The 5,638-nt window shown below is 32.9% G+C and overlaps 1 long non-coding RNA gene across 2 annotated transcripts; it reads left to right on the top strand.

Moving 5' to 3' along the window:
- Positions 1-907: 907 nt before the first annotated feature.
- On the top strand, positions 908-5,200 carry LOC307008146. Of its 2 annotated transcripts, XR_013799761.1 has the most exons (4): positions 908-1,164; positions 2,473-2,582; positions 2,662-2,762; positions 4,952-5,200. It is a non-coding gene; the product is annotated as an uncharacterized lncRNA (long non-coding RNA). The 2 variants fall into 2 exon arrangements; XR_013799762.1 differs by lacking the exon at positions 908-1,164 and having other exon boundaries at positions 2,176-2,582.
- The last annotated feature ends 438 nt before the right edge of the window (positions 5,201-5,638 follow it).

Genomic DNA, 5,638 nt, shown 5'->3' with positions numbered 1-5,638 from the left:
ATAAATCAAACCCCTAGCACCAGCCATGTGCCCTCATTCAATGGAGATAGGCTACTCAGTGTTTTCTGGTCAGTCGGTTAGTGACAATGTAATTCTAGAGATGTTTTAATATTGGGTTTAGGGTTAGGGTTTTGATTGAAAGAGGAACATCTGTTCAGATGATGAAATAGTCCAAGCAAAGAAAGATAGAATGGAAATTCATGGTTCTGAAGGGAAAATGTAAATTCAGAAATCATATTTGCAGCATATACAGGAGTACAGAATAAAGTGCAGTTTCATTAATTTAGCATATTGTGGTTTGTGTTCAGTTTTCTTTTGAGGCCAACAGTTCAGACTTTTATTTTCAGTCGTAGTTGGCACGACATGACTGACCCACAAAGTTGAAATATAGGCGAAAAAGGTTTTTTTTTTTTTTTTTCAAAATCTGTAGGCTATGTGAATCAATGTCATGTCTTCAAGAAATACATAACCTATTATTTCTAATTATTATTTTAGCATTGTATATTTTGATCAAAACACCACTTCAAAAAGCTGAATTTATGTTAAAATATAATCATTTTATTATTAACAATAATAATAATAATAATGGATATTTCAATCTCAAGAGAGAAGTGCAGCAGAAAATGTTTTGCTTTGTGTGATTTTGTTTGGATTTACAATTGTGTGTGTGTGTGTGCCTAAAGCTTATACCATGCAGGATTGCATTTTTATTCACACACTGTCATAAAAACACTATTTGACCAACTAATCAAATAATATAGTCTACAAATAAAACTAAACACACATTTCTTTAAAAAAAGAAAGAAAAGAGGAAAAGTAATCTTTTCCATTACCAGGCTGAAACCATCGCTATTGGTTGTTTGTTTCACCTACTTTGATCATGATTGGTTAATCTGACTGTCATCTACGTAACTGGCCAATGACAACTGTGCGCGCCTTTTTACTGGTCATGTTTGAAAATACGTCAGTTTGAGTTGATGACTGCGTGTGTGTGTGTGTGCTGCTACTGCTCGGCAAGATTACTCAGTCTTTACTTATGGCAGTTAAATTCTTATTTTTAACTAATTTGCGTTGTGACATGTAAACGGAGGAGAACAGAAGCTGATATGTGAACACAGAGGAAGGTCGGACTGGATGAGGTCCTGCAAACATATGCGATATCAGGTGAGGTAAGAGAACATTTTTCAGTCTCTGTTACGTGAAGTTATGTTTCGTGTTCATGTCCTATAACGTTATATCCACTATAATTTTAGAAAAACAGATCTATTATTAAATATGTCATGTTTAGGTATTACATTAAAATAAGGTGAGACTGAGAGTGCTAGTTAATGGTAGAATAATGCAGATAAACAAATCTTGTGTTAATGGAGTTCATTAACTTCCCAGATGTTCTGTGTACACACGAGAGTTTAATAAACGGATAACGGACGTAACGTACAACCCTGCAGCTGTGTGTAGGCCTACCATTGACTGTGAAGGTGTGCTTCATCAATCGCGATTAGCATGTGTTTAATATTGTAAGTTAGCCTCTGATGTCATTGTTGTCTGCTAGTTTAAAACTAAAACACATGAAAACCCTAGTGAAAAAAATAATATACTTATATATATTTACAATACATTTACTGTACATATTTGTGTACTTAATATTTACCCTGCAATTTTACTTTGGTATCCTAAATGATATACTTAAAGTCAATAAGAACAACACATTTTGTACTTAATGCACTTTAGTTATCTGGAAGTGCTGAGGTTAAGTGTATTTGATTGTGGAACTATTGCAAGTATACTTTAGGTACACTTTATTAATAGTGAGATATATATATATATATATATATATATATATATATATATATATATATATATATATATATATATAATTACATTTTTGTTTTTTTCCAAATTGTTGTAATATAAAAAAAGTTACATTGTGCACTAAAGAAATGCTCCAAATATAGTTTTATTATAAATTAAATATAAGTCTTAGGTGATTGTGTCAATAAATATGTTAATGGGCTTGAAGGATAATAAGTATGTTTTTGTATAGGTTTTTTATTTATTTATTATTTACTAGGGAGGGAGCATCCAAATAAGTAAAGTACACTCTGAAACACTAGAATCTACTGAAGGTTTGAGAAATATTATTGGTCTAAATCTCTTATGTTTTTCTAGATAGCCGTTTCGGAGTATTTTTACATCACCTCTTCAAAAACTGGTAACTGCTAATGATAAGAGATTTGTTTACTTCTATATATTCAAGCACTGGAAGAAGATTTTTTGGGGAGAACAGGCACCCAACAGAGAGACAACTCCACCACGATTATCAACTTCAGTAAATTTTATTTATTAAAAAGAAAAATTAAAAAAATTAATATATTATATAGTAAAAGTATTATTATCATCGTCAAAAGTCATTTCCTCTACCAGTGACAAATCTGAGTAACTTTTTATCCTTTTGTCTTTCTTCCTCTAAAGTGACAAAGAAAGGAGAACATGTCACCATCATCAGTCCTTTATTTAGTTCACTGAAGAACATCAAGGGAAAGACCCTCAGACGTGTCATAACAGGATAAATGTGGCTACAGGTAAAATTATTAGATTGTTGTAATACGTTTTGTTTAATATTGTTTAAAGGAATGGTAATACACATCTTTCTTTTTAAAGGACTTATCAGCCCACTACACCCCACCCAAGACTGACCAAGGATCCAGATGAGTACTGGAAATTTGGTGGAGGATTGTTACTACACTGCACTGTCACTTCTGGTATGGATCCATTAACCTTTTGTTATGTGTGAGGTGCTTTGATTTTACTTAATTTAATAAAATTTACAAAATTAGATTTTACATACTTTACTTAGAGTAGTTCACTTTAAAATTAAAATTACCCCATGATTTACTCACCCTCAAACCATCCTAAGTGTATATGACTTTCTTCTTTCAGACAAATACAATCTGAGTTATATTAATAAACACCCTGACGCTTCCAAGCTTCATAATGGCAGTAGATTGCAACCATCAGTTTGAAGCTCAAAAAAGTGCTGCTATCCATCATAAACAAACTCCACGCGGCTCTGGGAGGTTAATAAAGGCCCTCTAAAGCAAAATCATGAGTTTGTGTAAGAAACATATCCATATTTAAAACTTTATTAAGTAAAATAACTAGCTCATGGCCATACGCAGTCTATTTGCGTATAAAGTACAACTTACGCAACTTGTGACGTCAGAAGTAGCGTAGTGCATAATGGCGTAGCGTAAATATCAGCAGTGCGTCGCATTACTCGCATAAGTTGCGCTTTACCCTTTAAGTGCAATCCGTATGTTCGTTTGGCCGGAAGCTAGTTATTTTGTTTTCTAAAGTTTTAAATTTGAATATTTTTCTTACACAAACACATGGCTTTGCTTCAGAAGGCCTTTATTAACCCCCCGGAGCCACGTGGAGTTCTTATATAATGCATAGAAGCACTTTTTTGTGTTTCAATCTGATGGTTGCAATCCACTGCCATTATGAAGCTCGGAAGTGTCAGAGTGTTTATTAATATAACTCCGATTGTATTTGTTTGAAAGAAGAAAGTCATATACACCTAGGATGGCTTGAGGGTGAGTAAATCGTGGGCTAATTTTAATTTGAAAGTAAACTACTGCTTTAATACTATGTGTAGTTAGGATTCTGAATTAAGTGTAATGTTTGTCTACTTATCAGAAATATACAGAGCCACATATATTATCAGAGATTAGAGCTGCAATTGTTGAATGATTTTGATCTCGATTCAAATACTACGCAATATTTTCCTAAATGACAACGATTTGTCTTAAACCTTTGTCAAGTAAGATCACAGTGAACATTTATATCTGCGTTGATGCTGTCAGTAGCCACATTTACATAGACGTTTTTTGTTTCGGTCAGAATGAAATCATTCTGATTGATGAATCTGAACATTGTTTTTACATGAATGCTAAGTCATCGGGTTGATGTGCATTTATAAGTCACAAGCATCAAATCTGATTTTAATCTTTTGATTAGGCGCGTGCCTTCTTCAGTGTGCTAAAGAAGGCACACGCCGAAACGCGTTTGTGCAAATAAAACTATTTATTCATAGTGCGGCCTCTCTTCTGTTCTATATCATTTTTTAATCATTAATTCTAGAGATTTGTTCAAAAACGCTAATTCATCTAGTAATGAAACAAGTATTTTAGTCATTAAATCATTCATTCAAACTTTTTTTTTTTTCATTTAGATAAAACATTTTAAATCGACTGTAGAAATTAACATTTTGTCAGAACCTCTAGTAACTGACATGTTATGTTGTTAAGTTATCTGTTCAGAATCGTGATCTCGCTAAAATAATCGGGATTCTCATTTTAACTTAATTCTAACTTAAAGTTATTAAAACTGTGACTCTTAAGTCGAGCCATCCTGGAAATGTAAGAATAGTCCACACCTGTGATCACCTCAATTATTTTCCAAAGACAAAAATAATAATATTTTTATATTTTTACTTTAAAAGTTACAATTAAAATACTTTATTATGCATCATGATGTCGGCCCATTCTATCATGGACTGAGAATCTGATTGTGAGAAACTACCTAATATTAAAATGACAAAAAAGTCTTGAGACAAATTATTATTATTATTGTTTATAATTATTTTTCAATGGCTAACTTGTATCAATGAATGAATTGATACTTTCAAACACATCGCATATTCATACTTTATAAACTGGTTTTATTAGTACAAAATAAGAATAGTCTGAATAAATAAACAGTAATTCTCTATTGATTTCCCAAATGTCCTTCCATTGACATTCCAATACCATGACCATTCCAATTGAAGTTTTATGCTGTTTTTTATCCTGAGTAAAAGTTGTTATTCTTTCATAATGTATTGTGACATGTGTAAGTAACATGATTTCTCTAAAATCATAATCTCTAAAAAAACTAATTTGTTTTGCAGAGGCTCTTGAGAAGACTGCACACAGATCAACTGGCAAGAAACTGAGAGGGAACTTTCAAAATAGTTTGGGACAAGAGATGGAGGAGGACAGTGTCTAGAATGCGCAAATGACTGTCTGCAGTATAAGCTGTACTGATAAATGTATAGTTGCTGCTTCTTCTAACTGTCCCCAATTTATTTCCTGTTCAAATGTTCAAAGCTTTCAGTAAAGACTGGGTGAAATACAGGTTAAAAATATGTATTTTAACAATTAAGTATATAACTTTAAAGAGATACTCTTTAATCTGACAAAAATCTGCTTCTTTAAATATTGTCTCTGGAATTTCAGAATATAGCATAATATGATGGGTAATTTCAATAAAGTTTAAATTTGAAAAGATTTCAATCTCACTGTGTGCTCTAATGTTTTAAAACTTGTTTGTGTGGTGTTGCTACTCATTTAGATGGAACCCAGATGATCCCTAGTTGGGCCACATGCCCATGATTCCTAGTTGGGCCCCACCTAAAGCCCTGTGAAATCCTGCATAAAACCTAAATGAGTAAGTTGCTGGGGCCAACATGGAACCCGTGGACAAACCCACTTACAGCCCATGTAGTAACCTTGTAGTACCCACAAAAAAACTAAAGCTGGGACCAAGATGGGTCTTGTGCATGTAGCCCAGTGGGGGCCCACCTGTTTATAATTGC

Source organism: Phoxinus phoxinus (assembly GCF_949152265.1).
Source record: "Phoxinus phoxinus genome assembly, chromosome: 12".
Taxonomy (NCBI): domain Eukaryota; kingdom Metazoa; phylum Chordata; class Actinopteri; order Cypriniformes; family Leuciscidae; genus Phoxinus; species Phoxinus phoxinus.
The sequence above is the reverse complement of the archived record's forward strand: the minus strand, read 5'-3'. Positions and strand labels throughout refer to the sequence as shown.